The sequence below is a fragment of the Ceratotherium simum genome, chromosome 19 (assembly GCF_057802395.1).
Source record: "Ceratotherium simum simum isolate JZ-2026a chromosome 19, ASM5780239v1, whole genome shotgun sequence".
In the NCBI taxonomy this organism is placed as follows: Eukaryota; Metazoa; Chordata; class Mammalia; order Perissodactyla; family Rhinocerotidae; genus Ceratotherium; species Ceratotherium simum.
Window position 1 is genome coordinate 23864193 of NC_141918.1, and position 15959 is coordinate 23880151.

Genomic DNA, 15959 nt, shown 5'->3' on the forward strand with positions numbered 1-15959 from the left:
TCTCCCTTCACACTGCACTAGTTCTGTATGGGTTAGAATATGGGCCTAGGAGATCCTGGGCCTTGGTTTCTATAATGTAGTGGTTCAGACCATCTGCTCTGGAGTCAGAGCCTGTGTTTAAGTCTCAGCCCCATCATTAACCAGCAGTGAGGCCTTGAGCAAGTATTTAACCTCCAAGCCCTCAGTTTGCTAGGTCTGCACAATGGAGATGATAAAAGTACTTAATTCACAGGAGTACATGAGGATCAGAGAAGATACGGCATGTAAGTCCTCAGCAGAGTAATGTAGTAAGCATTTGATAAATGTTAATCATTATTTTATACGCGAGAGTTAGACTAAGAAAACCCAATCTCCTTCTGCACTAGGATTCTATGACGAAATTCGGGTATGTTAACATCGCTTCTTCCTAAAAATAGTGACTTATATCAAACATATTTATCCAGAATATGTGATATGAATTCCTCTCTCCCACTCTCCAGAGGGTCTGTAGTATCCTTCTGGATGGCACACAGTTCACCGGCTTTGCTGGGCACTAAGCAGGACAAGAGAACTTGTCCCTGATTCTCTCACATTGTCTAAAAGCAGAAAAAAGAGTGATGAAACTAAGGAAACTGCGAGTTATTTCCCGCCCCCTCTCCTCAGCAAAAACACCTCCGTCAAAAAGTGACTGTGTGCTCCGAGCATCAGACTGACTCTCAACATTATGGAAGATTGGTGAGGGCAAAGAGAAACCAGGACCCCGACGGTGTAATCTCTCAATTGGAGATTGGGCAGGATAGCATGGCAGTGCTGCAGGCTCTTCAGAAGTTCAGGTTCACGTGCATCGTGAAAACAGCATCTCCTCTCCCAGAACCCTGGTCCTGATTCCAAATGGGGGAGTTGGCTTTGATGTGAAGTTGCACTGCAAATGTCCAGGAGCAGGGACCCCAGGCAGCATCCTGGAGAGGGCTGCTCCACGGAGGATGCTGTCCGTTATCCCTCCTCTAAGTGTAAGCAGAGCTCGAGCTTACAGGCCAGCCACAGAGAGGATGTACTTTCTCCAGCTCTTGCAGTGTGGGATAAATGGATAACGCGTGGATTGCAAAAGAGGGTATTCAAATGTTCTCGGTCCTTTTTGCTTTAATCAGTTGGTGTTTTCCGTGCAAAGGGTGAAAGCTTGTTCCCTTTATTCTGTACATTGAAGGGTATTAATGTTTTATGGAGAGGAGATGGATTGGTCTTTTTGAAGTGCTTGCTTTGCTATTATCGCTCAAAGAAAGAGATCAGTTCCGCATTAAGCCGAGGCTCTCATGGTAGCCTGGGAGGCCAGAGGGACATCGTGTTTCCACTTTCTGCACTCAAGACACACAACTAAGAGAAAGTCATGGGATAGCTCAGTCTGCTTAGAGCCATTTGCAAATTAGTAGCTATAATTGGATCAAAACTACCCAGCTGATGTTTGTTGCTAAAGAGGTATAGCAAGGAGAAGCCCCTCTTGTCCCAGTGGGAAAGATGCCTCAGTCAGACCGCAGATCAGACAAGAGTGAGGCAGATCTCTCCAGCCTTAGAGAGTCTGCAGCTTTTACTAAACTTTCCGTGTTGTTGTGTAATGAGAAAGCTTGAAAAACCACTTCAAGAAAAGTCAGACAGAGAAAGACAAATACCATAGGATTTCACTCGTATGTGGAAGATAAAACAACAACAGCAACAACAAACAAACACGTAGATACAGAGAACAGATTAGTGGTTACTAGAGGGGAAGGGGTAGGGAGAGGGTAACAGGGGTAAAGGGGCGCATATGTATGGTGACAGATGGCAAGTAGACTTTTGGTGGTGAATGCAATGTGGTCCTTACAGAAGTCAAAAGACATTGACATACACCTGAAATTTATATAATGTTATAAACCAATGTGACCTCAATAAAAAAAAAATGCACCCAGGCCCTCAGAGTGAACAAGGAAAGTGCTGTCTTCCATTGGTCTTCTCGCCATCACGCCCGAAAGCTAAGCGCTTTCCCTGCTTCAGCTGTGCCGATGGAGTTCCAGGATGAGACCCAAGCTCTTCCTGTTCTCTACCCGCCCCGTTCTATCCCTCAGCACTCTCTGGCCACCCACCACACACCCCCAAAGTTGACATTCTCCACATGGTGGTTTCACAGCTGACATTTGCTCCTGGGCGCACAGCTGCTGCGGCAGTCTAGCTTTTCCCAACGCATTTCCCAATGTGGAGGCCCACCACCCTGATGTATGCCCCCCGCTTTACCCTTACCCAAATTCTGATATTTCATCTTTGTTACAAAATGAAAAGTCTAACTTGTGGCCCAAATGACCTAGAGTTAAGTCATTTAAAAATCTCCAAGCCTCCTCCTCATCTGCCAGGTAGAGGATAATAAGGTTTGGGGGAAGAGGGAAGGTGAAAATCTATGATAAGTTTCCAGGCTTGTTACAGGTCCTCTTCCCTTTGTCTGTCACCATGGTGATTAACTTCATGCTCTGAGCCCAATGGAGTTCTTCGTACATGCTGGAAAAGTTATCCAGCCGGAAATGTTGAGAGCCGTTAATGGCATTAAGGAGGGGGAAGGAATTGAACATATTTATATGAACTTAAATGTTCGATTGCTCAGTTACATTTCTTAAAGCTTCTAATTTCAGTAATAGAGAAATAAGTAACAGGAAGATGGAAAATGGGTTGAAAGACATCAGTACCCCAAACTTCACCCCCTCAAAGGGGTCTATTAATTGATGACATCTTGACCAAAGAACAATTTGTTCTTCAGAGCACTAAAGAGAGAAGAGGAAGAAATAATAAGTGATCCACTGCCATTTCTCCACTTTTCCTTCAGGATGGCTCCCTGTCCATTATGGGTAGGAGGCTGCCTCTGGGATCCTAAGCCAAATCATATCAGTGGAGGTAGAAAACGATAAATTTCTGTTTCCACTCTAGGCATCAGAACAGCATATTTTATAGTGGGCTACAGATGCTAAATTATTTGAATCTTTGTTCAGATGTTCCTAATTTACATTGTCTGTGGCAAATAAAAAGATAAGTACAATCCATATTGCAAATGCATCATACCATGATAAATCTGTAGCCTTCTTTCTCTGGGTTTTCTCCACCTCGTGGAATTTATATTGCAGTCATAAGAATGTCAGACCTACACTATGAATATCTTCTTGCTAATTATGCCTAGTTTTTAAAACAGTGCCCATTTATGAAGACAGTATTATGGTATTCTTGATTATACCCTAAATAATTCTGTAAACATAAAACATGCTGAATAATATTGGAATTCCACTAAAAAACTGCAATAAAAATAAAACTATCACATGCATTCGAGCATTTTTTTTCTTTTTACGAAGAATGCTTTTGATGAGATGCAACGTCCTTTAAAATCCCCTGAACTAAATATATCCATAAATATTAATTCTGACCTCAGTTTAATCCTAGAAACAGAAATTACAGAATTTAGCTCAAAGAACAATATCGAAATAATAATGATAATAATTATAGTACTAATCATAACAAATAATATTGATTGAATACTGAGCTAACTATGTCATGGGTACTATGCTTCCACGCTTTGAAGACTTTACTCTTTTCCTCCTTTTACCAGTCCTTTAGAGTAGGGACTCTTCTTTTCTCCTTTTTATGGTTGAAGATACGGAGACTTAGAGAGCTCAAGTACTTTGCTCAAAGTCACATTGCTGGTGTGGTAGAGTGTGGATTAGGAAGACTTTGGCTTTAAGGTCTCATTTAAGCTGCTTGGTTTTATAAGTTCTTAGATTCCAAAAAAGCCAAAAGCAGAAATGGCAGAAAATTTCTCCAGTTGGGCTTCCAGCCTATCTCATCAACTCTTTTTTTGCATGCACGTATATAAGCTAAAAAAACCTAGTAGGCAAACTTACCTTGGTGAGTCCTATAGGCAGAGTCTCAGCATAGAAATCACTAACGTAAATGTCCAAGAATCAGGCTCCGAGTCGAGGTCAGATGTGTTGGTACACAGGACACAATTGGATGACCTACAAGACTCTTTGCTGATTCTTTTCCTTCTAATGCTCCTGACAACCCAGCCCCGCCTTACTGCACCCCCTGTCGCTGTGTCACAGCTTCTCCATGGGAAGAGTTTCTCAGAACAGTGTCAGCAACAACAGGGTCCTCCCTTGTAAACATGGTCTTACAAACCACAGCAACTGACAGGGCAGTGTGGCATTCCTCCAAATTGTTCTGACGTTTAAACACTTTGATTCCATTTCCAAAGCTTAATTCACATCCAGTTTGGCCAAGTTTATGGTTCTGAAGAGTATGTCCAGATCTACAGCATGTGACAGAGTCCGCGTGTGGGGGTGGGGATTGTCACTGTATCTGTGATGGTCACCTGTACTTGTGACATACATGTGAATCTGGGACAGTCACACGGGCTGATGGAAAAGTGGAGAGCTGGGTTCAGAGGCCTCGAAATAAAAGTATTCAACTTCATTCAAATAAACAATCCTAAACTTAGTGAACAAAATTAATAATTAAGATACACCCCATGTGCTGGGGACACTGAAATGTGATTTACTCACTTGGACATACAAAAAAAGACAAATCAAATTTCCCTGTAATTTAAACTTTAAAATCTAAATGCTATAAAAAAAAAAACTGAAAAGCTAATAGCTTCATTAAAAAGTACATTTATCCCCACAAAATTGTCTCAAGTTTTAGTATAATTAAGTGACCTGGAAACTTCTATGTAAAGCAATTTGAAATTGCATGAATAGCCTGTGAGTTACCCAATACCCCAGGACATCAGCATAAACAAAATCTCACACTTAACAAAAAGAAAATGACTCCATGTGCTTTGGAGAAAATCGGGAATATTAGCAGAGATCTGTGCAAATGAATTTTCTCTAATCAATTGTAACTTATTAAATAGGACTTGGTCTGGAATGAATATTGCAAAGTTTGGGGTAAAAAAAATTTTTTTTAATATTTAAAAGGTTTATATTCTTCACATCCTTCACAGATTCTTTTTTCCAGGGGATAAATGAAAAAGAAAATCCAGTTCAATTCATTTCCTCCAATATAGCACACTAGGACTTACTCATTTAAACCACAGACGATGTCCCATCTAGTCTCCTCCTCCCCTGAGCCTGAATCGAAGGAGACTCTCTCAATGTATGCTCAGCCACCAGCCACCACAAGTCACTTAAGTAAACACAGAGGCACCTTGGTGAAAGCAATTGCATGGTCTGAATACCATCAACTGACACTTCTATTCGGTGACCCTCTCAGGTCTCAGAAATGGTCTTTTCAAATTCCGGGTCTTGAGGTATTGATTTCAATCAGCAGCTTTTCCTAAGAGCATCATTTCAAAAATAGCCCTGTCACAATTTCTACTATCTCATCTTAGTTTCATCTGGGCTTTGTATTCCTATTTGAAACCATTTGGCGAGACGACACCAGAGGGTTTACTGAGGCATTGATTCAACTTCATACATAGGCAATAGAATTTATTCTCCTGTATATGGGAAAACATTAATATTTAAGTTTGGTGGAGGGACGTTTCAGATTTAGACAGCCCAGTGACTTTTTTTCCTCTTCTTGTTGAACTAAAAAGCCACAATTAGACCACTCATAAAATTCTCAAGCTTACAGCTAAATTGGTACTTAACAAATCAGCATCAATTCTACCCTTTCAGGACATATTAGGGATAGACCAAAAAAAGTCAGAAAGATCTGTGGTATGTGTGCACACATTTGGTTAAAGTAGACAGCATGAAATAATGAACTATACTTTCAATATAAATTTCTTACTAATTGGCCCCTCATATCTATACAATGTTAAGTTTTTCTCAAGTTGTAATTATAAGCTGCCTAACAAATATTTATTTAATGGCAGTTATCAAAGGACGGCTGACATCCATCACTTCACTTTGCAGTAAGAATGTGGAGGTTCAGAGTCACCCATATCATTATCTGTTAAAAAATCTTTGAACTACTCTGATAACTCTCCCATGACAGATAAATTCAGGTTATTTTTCTATTTCCAAGGGAAAATGAAGGTAACAAACCTTAATTACTTTCTATGCTCTAAACACTGTAATTAGATACTTTATGTATGTTCTTTCATTTAATCTTTACATAGCCCCTTTGAGGAGGTAATATCACATTTTATAAATGAAGAAACAGACTGATATTAAGCGACCTATCCACATCATTAGCAAGAGACAGAATTGGGCTTTGAACCCAAGTCTTTGGAGCACAAATACAGGCATATTTTTAGTATGTGCCGTGAACCAGGAGTTATGTGAGGTGAGGGGCATCGACAGCTGCACAGTATATGGTTCCTGTCCTCAAAGAGCCCATATTGGAACAGGGTCGAACACAAGAAAATGAGTACAACTGAAAATATAGAGGAAAAAGTTTGGAGTTAGACGTTAGCACACTGAATCCAGAATTATATTAAAAGAATAATTTGACCAAACAGGTTTTCACCAGGAATGGAAGGATGCTTCAACGTCAGGAAAGAACGTTTCAAATTAGGAAATTAGGGCAGAAAGGTACTATCATCTTGAATGCCAATAAGGCATTTGATAAAATTAAATATCTGTTATTGATGTTTAAAAATTTACTAATATAGAAATAAAAAAGGAAATTATTGCAAATATTGGAAAAGAAATATTGTCTACCCATAAAATCCAAAGGAATCAACCAAAAACTATTAAAATAACAAGACTAAATAAAAGATGATCAGCATAAGATAAATATACAAAAATTAAGCACTTTCTTATACATTATCAATTCCAAATTAGAAAAACAAGTTACAGAAAAAGATCCATGTGTTAGTGGTTCAGAAAATTATTGCATACCTAAGAGTAAAGTTAAGTAATACACAAGACCTATATGAAAAAAGATAAGAACATTTACTAAAGGACAAGGAGATAGTCTCACATACTGTTGGGGAGAGATCCCACTTTTCAATGTCTTTGGAGGAAAATTTGGTAGTATTTATCAAAATTGAAGAAACTCTTCAACCCAGCAGTTTTACTTCTAGGAATTTATTCTACTGAAATTCAGTCACAGATGCAAAAGGATCTATTTGCAAAGATGTTTATTGTATATATGAATGTAACATAAAATAATAAATAAAAGTTGGAAAGAAGGAAATTTCCATCAAAAGGGGAGTAGATAAGTAAATCATGGAACATCCATACCATAAAATATCATATATCCATTAAAGAGAATGAAAGAACTATATAGAAACTGACATAGAAGGATGCCCATGATACATTGTTGAATGAAGAAAGAGAGGGTGCAAAATGGTATGTATTCTCTTTATTACTGTACACATTTCTGTACTGTGTCAATGTTTTAACTAGCCAATATTTTTTGTAATTTAAAAAAGATCCTACAACTCATGGTATACTCAATTGATATTATAACAGAAATATGAACCAAGTACTGTGAGAGCCCAGAAAGGAGATGTAAAACTTTCCCAAAGGGACTCAGGCTCCAGGCATCACGTGAGAACTCTGTGCTTCAAAGGGTGAAGAGGAATTTTCCCAATAAAGAATGGCTATGGATTATAATACATAGAAAATTATGGCAACATAAGCCATGTTTTTTTAAAAAAAAATTATGCTGAACAAACAAAAAAGCATAATTTCTTTTTGTTTATATTCAGTTCTAGCCTTCCTATAATTCCATGCACATTTTTCATAGTTACAATCACAATATACATAAAATTATATGCTTACTTCTTCCCACCAAACGTTACATGGCAAACACTTTTCCATTTTTCTACATGACCCTATTCTGATAGTTGGCTGTATTATAATCAAAACTATAGTGAAATTTTATTTTTTATTTCAAAAAATACTTGGCTTTTGTCTCAACTCCTCCCTTCTTTTTCTGGTCACAGCTGTTGTACCACAACGTGCTGACCTAAGTAAAGTGAATAACATGTGAGTGAGTTATAAGTCTGTTAACACTTGTCTTCCAACTGGACTTTTGTTTACTGAGTTATCTTTGCCAAGAGCTCTAGTTCATCATAGTGTCTTGCAAAGACTAATTGTTACAAACAATTAAAAATATTTAATGCCTGGAAAAAAAAAAAAAGAATGGTTGTGAAACATTCTAAACAGAGAACAGCCCGTTCCAAGGCCTAGGATGGGGAAGCACATGGCACATTCCAGCAAGAGTAAAAAATCCAGTGCAGTGGAAACCTAGGGTATCTGGGGACACAGATGGAGAAAAGACCAAGGAGGTAGTTAAAGGCTCAGTCGTGAAGCACCTAACGTGACAAGCTAAGGGATTTAAATTTTACTGAGCTGCAAGAGGGACAAAAAAGGGCTTTTTCAGTAGATAAATGGCATAAATTCTGTAGGAAGAAGACCTTGTCAATAGCGTGGGAGATGTATAGTATAGAACAGGAGGAGGGAAATTTCAGGGGAAGAGAGGGATTTTGGAAAGAAAGTAAGGAAGTCGAGTTTGTGGTAGTATCTCACACAATGACAGGGTAAGATATGGGAAAAGTATTTTAAAAAATGGATCTGTGTCACGTAATACATCTTAGAAATATGGAATATCCATCAGAAACGCAGAAAGAGCCTTAGAGGCAAATAAGGGGAAAAGGTGGATTTGAGAGGGGAGGGGGAGGTGGGACACGAATGTGCTCATACTCACCATAAGCCAGGAACTGCCCGAGGTGTCACATATAGATCATCTCCTTTAACATACGAGTAATAGGGAAAAGTCACTAACACAGACGGGACTGCTCAGGTCTCAAAATCAGAAGGTTGAAAGCAAGTTGCAATTCACCCCCCACCAAAAGATAACGTGAAGCAACTATAATAATGTTTATAGAATCCAGAATATTATTTTGGGTAGCACAAGCCACAGGAAGTTTTATAACATTGACTGTAGACCAAGGTGAATTAGCCTGAAATACAGCATCATTTGTGAGGGAGCATTTATTCACTCATTTGACATGTATTTTTCTATCATGTGTCAGGCACTGTTCTAGGGGCTGGGGCTGGAGGTAACAGAGGGATAGGGAACAGTGCCTGCATTGAGGGTCTTTGCTGCTAATGAAAGAGCCCAGACAAACGCGCTAGAGAACGTGCGGGAGCAGCTGCCAAGTTGGCTAAGAACATCATCAACATGGGGAGTTCAGAAAAAAGTGAGTGCCAAGGTGGGGCGGGGTGGTGTCAGTCAAGGGAAGGCCCGGAGAGGCAGGCTTCAGAGGAGGGGCAGCATGGAGGGAAGTAGAGGAGGAGCGGAAGGGCATTTGGGGTTATCCCTCTCCACCTCCCCACAACTGCGAACCTCTTGAGTCAGGGGCTACACGTCCTTTTGTCTGTATTTCCAGTGGCTAGCTAAACGTTGGCACATGGAGGCACTGGGTAAGTGTTAGTTGAACACCGACTGGATGATGAATGAGGGGGAAGTGGAAAACTGCATGACTGCATTCTCAGAGGCCATAACACAATCGCCAACATCCACTGAGTGTTTTGCTGTACGCTGAGGGCTCCACAGGCATTGCTTCATTGAATGCTCACAACAGCCTTTTGAGATATGAAGCCTTAGCGGCCTAATTTGACAAAGGAAAGTCACGCGGTTCATGAGATAAGCAGACAGAAAAGAAGGAAAAAGATACAGATATATTTTGAGATGTTGGAAGAGATATCGAAATATCTCAGGAAAGTAAGGGCTACAGAGCACTGTCTTCAACTCGAAGTGGGATTCAGTTGCTCTCCGAGTTTAAAACAGCAGCTGTGCAGGTTCAGCCAAGCTGAGCAGTAACGAGGCCGGAAGAACTGAAGCCTAGGAGTGTGTGTGTGCATGTGTGTGTGTGTGCGTGTATGTACCTAAGCATGTGTCAAAAGAACACTAATATACTTAAAAATCCTGGGGAGGGGCTGAGAAGAACCGAAAAAGAGAGGAAGGAGATGAGGGTAAGTAGATGGAGAAAGCTGTGGACAAGTTCAAGGCTGGAAATGTCCAAAGAGAGGCGTCAGGATGTTAAGACATCAGGACAAAATTCCATGCCTGATCTCAATCTCCACCTTTTAAAGGGTGCCAGATATTAGATGGCAAGAAGTTACTATTCATTTTTGTAAGTATGAGAGTGACATGATGGTTATATATATGTGTGTGTGTGTGTGTGTGTATATATATATATATATATTTTTTTTTTTTTTTTTTTTTTTTGGCTGAGGAAGATCCACCCTGAGCTAACATCTGTGCCTATCTTCCTCTATTCTGTATGTGGGACACCACCACAATACGGCTGACAAGTGGTATAGTTCTGCACACAGGATCTGAACCCGGGCCACCGAAGCGGAGCGCGCCAAACTTAACCACTAGGCCACGGGGCCAGCCTCTATACATATTTTTTAAAGTCCTTCTTGTTTAGAGATGATCACAGAAGTAAAATGACATGATGTCTCCTGGATGATGGAAGCTTGAGAGAAAAGTAAAACTTTCGAGCAATACATTAGGACAGAAAAATCTCCCAAGAAGGAGACCTGGCCACAAACCAACCAAAGGGAATATGAAGGAGTGGGGGATTCTCTTTTCTCTTTAGGAAATCTTATTTCCTTTGGGGGACATTAAGTGGAGCAACAGCTGTGTCCGTGAAAGAAAAATGAATTTCAAAAATAAAACATTCTATGTCTTATATCGAGACACCTACATATTTTAATTTTACGCAGAAAAAAAGCATCAGAATTAATTATATAGCAGATGTAGGTAGTTAAACAAGGTACACTGAAAGATGTGTGACTGAAACAAGGTGACTGAAAGATGTCTTTAAGTAGCATAAAAACCTGTTAGCCTTTCCACCTCTTCTCCTCCCCACCCTGAAAATAATCTTCTTAGTCATTGATAACCTTCAACTATGTAACAGAATTGCAAATGTTTATTAAAAAGTCATCTCTGACCTTTTCAATTAAAAAAGAGGTTGAGCATGGCACCATAGACAAATCCTGTCTAGCCTAACTAATGGAGCATAGGACTAACACAAGGGCTGAAATTAGAAATTAGAAATGTAGAAATGCAGCGAATAATGAACTTCAATTATCGTCTGGATGATTCTTCTCACATTAGATCCCAATTACCCATTCCCAAGTCAACTCTGGAGACCTTGCCCATAAAAAGACTCTTCAGGTTCAGTTTTGTTTTGTTTTGTTTTTACGTATATATACCAAACAAAGCTATCAGAAAATCCTCACCAGAAACTGAGAATGATTTCCTTATGGCTCAGGAGATACCGCCAAGATTCCCTTTAAGGTTTACTTAGATGGCACTCAAGTAAGATTCCCATATGGAATTACTCCCCACACAGGAGCCTGACCTGGGGGAAGCTGAACAAAGCAGAGATTATTTACAAACTCCCAAAGCAGGGACTGTTTTACATTTCTCCCACCCTGGATCTAATTCCACTGGTAAATACAGCACATATTAAGTTATAAAGCATAATTATGAAAAAGCCAAGAAGCACTACAGAGGATTGACCCTCCTGGCACTGAGAGGTAGAGGCCAGGGGCCGGAGATGGCTGGACAGGCTGTCTGGGTTGCTGACACCCAGGAGTTACCATGATCACCAAGGCAAGCCAGAGACAGACTGATCCCAGCAGGCTCATGCCATTGCTTAAAGACATCTCATAGAAATCATCTGTGTTCTGAGGGGCAGCCTAATTTTCGGGCAGTTTCCCTTCAAATGAGGAAAAGACATAATTCAGTAGTTGCAACAACCCAGTAAGCCGTACCTGCAGAGTACCCTTGAAACCAGGCCCTTCAATAATACAGGTGATACTGACACATTCCATTCTTGGTGGAGCGGGCTTTGGTTGGTCTTTATTCAAAGAGGAAGGAAAGTTGTCCATGAAACAAAACAGAGTATTTAATGACTATCACAAAAAATTAATATTTATTTTGGCTTATATCCTGAAAATGTTGGGTAAAAAAAGTATAGTTTTTAATTACTATTTAAGCCATTTGTATTTTGTTAATTGAGAAAGCCTCAAAAAATTTTTCAAATATCATGAGGATCCTGTTAGGGTAATTTGCCTATAGCTTATTGTGTCCTAGACTTTTCTTGGTATCATGTTCATATAAAAGAAACATCAGACACTCATTCAGCAGGAAGGCAAAATCTGGGGTAAGGGAGCAGCAGGCTTGGCCTCTCTCCCTTGGGCTGGTCATCACGTGTCAATGTAATAATGGAGAACTAGCAACCCCAGCTCTAAGACCATACATGGGAGCCTCCATACTGGAGCCGCCGTTAACTGGACTGAATGATCTGTTTTACGCAACCACCATTTAGACAATGTGTCCTTTCACTTAATTTTTTTTAATGACATAAACCACAATGAAGTAAGGTAAAGTTTTGAAGTAAACCTACCTGGGCTCAAATTTCATCTCCACCAGTTACTGGCTACATCACTAAGTTACTTAAGAACTCTAAGTCTCACGTTCCCTCATTAATGAATGGAGCATAGTAGTATTTCCCTCTGTGATGGTCTCTGGTCAGACGTCAGTGATACTCTGAGCTTGCTTCCATGCCTGGCACATGATGATTCAATAAATGCTTGTCATTTTTATGATTATCTAAAGAATTTACACTTTCAAAGCACATAAGAAAAATCAAAGACCCTCTGTATATGCTTTCCTACAATGTCCTACAATGAGAAAAATTCTTTGTGTCTATCCCTTTGGGGCATATAATAGGTTTTACATAAATGTTGTGGATTAAATTGGAAATGCAGTTATTCTGAAGCACAAAGTAGGTGAAAACAATTTTCTTTTCAGAAACGAAAACCTTTTAACAGTATTTAGAGAATAATGTTGGAAAATATCTGATAAATGCTCTAATATTAATGGCAATGATACTTTGTGCCCCTTTGTCAAAAAGCTTTATGAAATACAAACAACATTTCCATTGAATTAAAAATATATTGTGTAGGTTTGTTGAATTGGCTAATGGTTGACAATTTCTGGAGTACATCAAGGTAAACCAGAAGTTCCCAGAGGAAAAAAAACACAACACGTTGGAAGCTATGAAAATGCTTAAGAGAGAACTAGCAGGCAGTCTATTTTTGTTTGACCTTAATTCCTAATACTAAATTTAAAAAATGCTTTGGATTCCAAAATAAAAATTATTCAAGATGTGTTTTTTCACGTGTTTTTGAATGACAGCAAACTAAATAATCTCAATACTATAGGTTTTCTTTTGCCTTGGGCATTAAAAATGTAATCTGTATTTCAAATTTCTCGCTTTATTTTAGCAAAGTGGAGACCAAAGAAGTCCTGCTTAAGATATTCTTTTTTTTTTTTTTAATTTTATTTATTTATTTACTCCCCCAAAGCCCCAGTAGACAGCTGTATGTCATAGTTGCACATCCTTCTAGTTGCTGTATGTGGGACACAGCCTCAGCATGGCCGGAGAAGCGGTGCGTCAGTGCATGCCCGGGATCCGAACCCGGGCCGCCAGCAGCAGAGCGCGCGCACTTAACCGCTAAGCCACAGGGCCGGCCCCTGCTTAAGATATTCTAATGAAACACTGAGAAGCCATTCTGCAGTGTCTAATGAAAATCAGACCCGTGACTTCATAGTTACTGTGCATAAGCTTCTCTCACTAGTTCTCAAAGTGTGCGTGCGTGTGTGTGTGTGTGTGTGTGTGTGTGTGTGTGTATTACCCATTCCAACAGAATCTAGAGCTAAAACGGTCCTTATTTCTTTACAGTTCTAGGCTTCTAGTTGACAGTATGTTTTATTCTATAAAGATTTTTCTTTCAATGAATAATTCAGACTCAAACTGCATATTGGTAACTATATTTTAAACCAAAAAATTCGTCACATAATAAATACATTTTATGCACATTAACTTCAAATTTACTTCAGAAAGCTATTTACAATATAAATAATTATAAATGGAAACACTTTGCAAGATATCGACATACCTAATATTTTCTACTTTACATTCCAAAGTAAAAGTTCAAATTACAGATTTATACTACGATGTCACTAAAAACTATACACTGCAAGATGGTATTTGAAATATTGGCAATCAGTGTCTTCTTTCACAAAGATAATCCCTTTTATAGCATGTCAGTCAAAAAACAAACATAAAATATTTTTATCTTTGTTGAAGTGCCTACTCATATGTTTCATTTTTTGAAATATTTCCCTTTGGAAAAAAAACGGAAAAAATAGTTACAGTACTTCTAAAAATTTTTCTACGCCAATTTCATTTCTTTTGAAATGTAAACACACCAGGGTTGTTGAGTGTAAATTCAACTATGATTAAATGTGTTCCAGATCAGCAAATTAGGACAAACTCTCTACTGTATAGGTTTATGAAAGCAAAGTTCCATGCAGCAAAACTGCAATAAATAAAACTATAAATGTTTGGTTTAAAATTATTAATTAAGATTTCTTGTGTGAACCATAAGTTTTTAAGGAGCACAGTAGAATAGAATCTCGTTACTTGCTTTATGACTGTATGTATGTGTGTCCATGTGTGTGTATATATATATTTACACACAGACATACATACAGCCTTTCTGCATACAGTCCTAGAGGAAGGAACTCTGAACAAACCCCTATTTGGATATGAGCACAATCTCAATTTTTGAGTTAAGCGCTGCCCAAACAACTCTTGTGCACAAGAAATGAGCACCACACAGAAATTTCCCCCAAGAACATTTTCTATATAATATACCCTTAGCATGTGTCCATAGCTGTTCTGTCGTTCATTTAAAGTTTAGAATGATGATGAATTTTTTATACACAATGCATTTCCCAGTAGGAAGTAGCCAAGAGATTTTGCTGTCTTCCGAGTCAAATTCCTATTCACAAAAACTGACATGTACATGAAAGTTGAATCACTTATTTGGAGACCCATAGGATTTACATTCTTTATTAAGTCATTTGGAAAACAGGATGTAATGTCTATGTCCTGTGACTTGAGTGAACTGGGGAGCCAAATCTGAGCATTCGAACTTTTTAAATCAAAGAGACTATATTAAAGTGTAAGCTATTCCACTGGGCAAGGTAAGTGACCCCAAAATGGCCAAATCCTCAGTTTTCCAAATATCAGCATTCACTCAGTCACTTCCAATCACTATGAGTACTAAGAGAATTGCACTAAATATCTTAGTAACGTCCTGCTCTTGAAACAGAGAGAGAGAGAGAGAGAGCTATAAAATATCATATCTGTATTCAGAATGTCTCTTTAGTTGTAGTGTCTTCTATCAAACTTATTTGGTCTAGGTCTTGGGGGAAAAAAGCCTTGCATTTTATTTTAGAATATCTATGCATATTTTGCAAATGATCTTTTATTGAACGATCCCCATCCCCCACTAAAAAAAGGAAGGAAAATGGAGCATATTATCCTTTTCTAGAAGATCCCATTAAAGCTTATTTTAAGTGGGATTCTCTGCCCAGAGGCAGCATGTGGCAGTAGGGTGTAGAGAGAATTAAGAATAGTACCCAATGGAAATATTCTAGTCCTATAAAATATAATCAAGAAAGAATAAGTGGTTTTTCTGTATAAACACTGAAGGCAAATCATCTATTGCATTCTGTTTCAATTTGAAGGTCAGATCAGCACTGTGTCATATTATCCTATATCAGGCAATTACAGTTTAGAAAAGCCAGCCCATTATATTCAGCATAGTATGTCAAAAGACTTGTGGAGCTGAAGCACACTCACGTGTCTGATCTGTAGTGATTGTGACATTAATATTACGCATCCAAAAATAATACATCAAATCTTTATACTCTCAATAATAGTTTTAACATAACTTCCCTAAGGAAGATTAGGGAAACATTCATTTATTTCTTTGGTCATCCAAATTTTTAAATTAGGTAGAGCAGGCAGGTAAAATGCACAATAAAGATATTCTTACTATTACTAGAAGGCATGAGCTTTGTATCTAATGAATTGCTACATATTGTACTGGTAATTGGATATAGCACATTTTTATGACTCC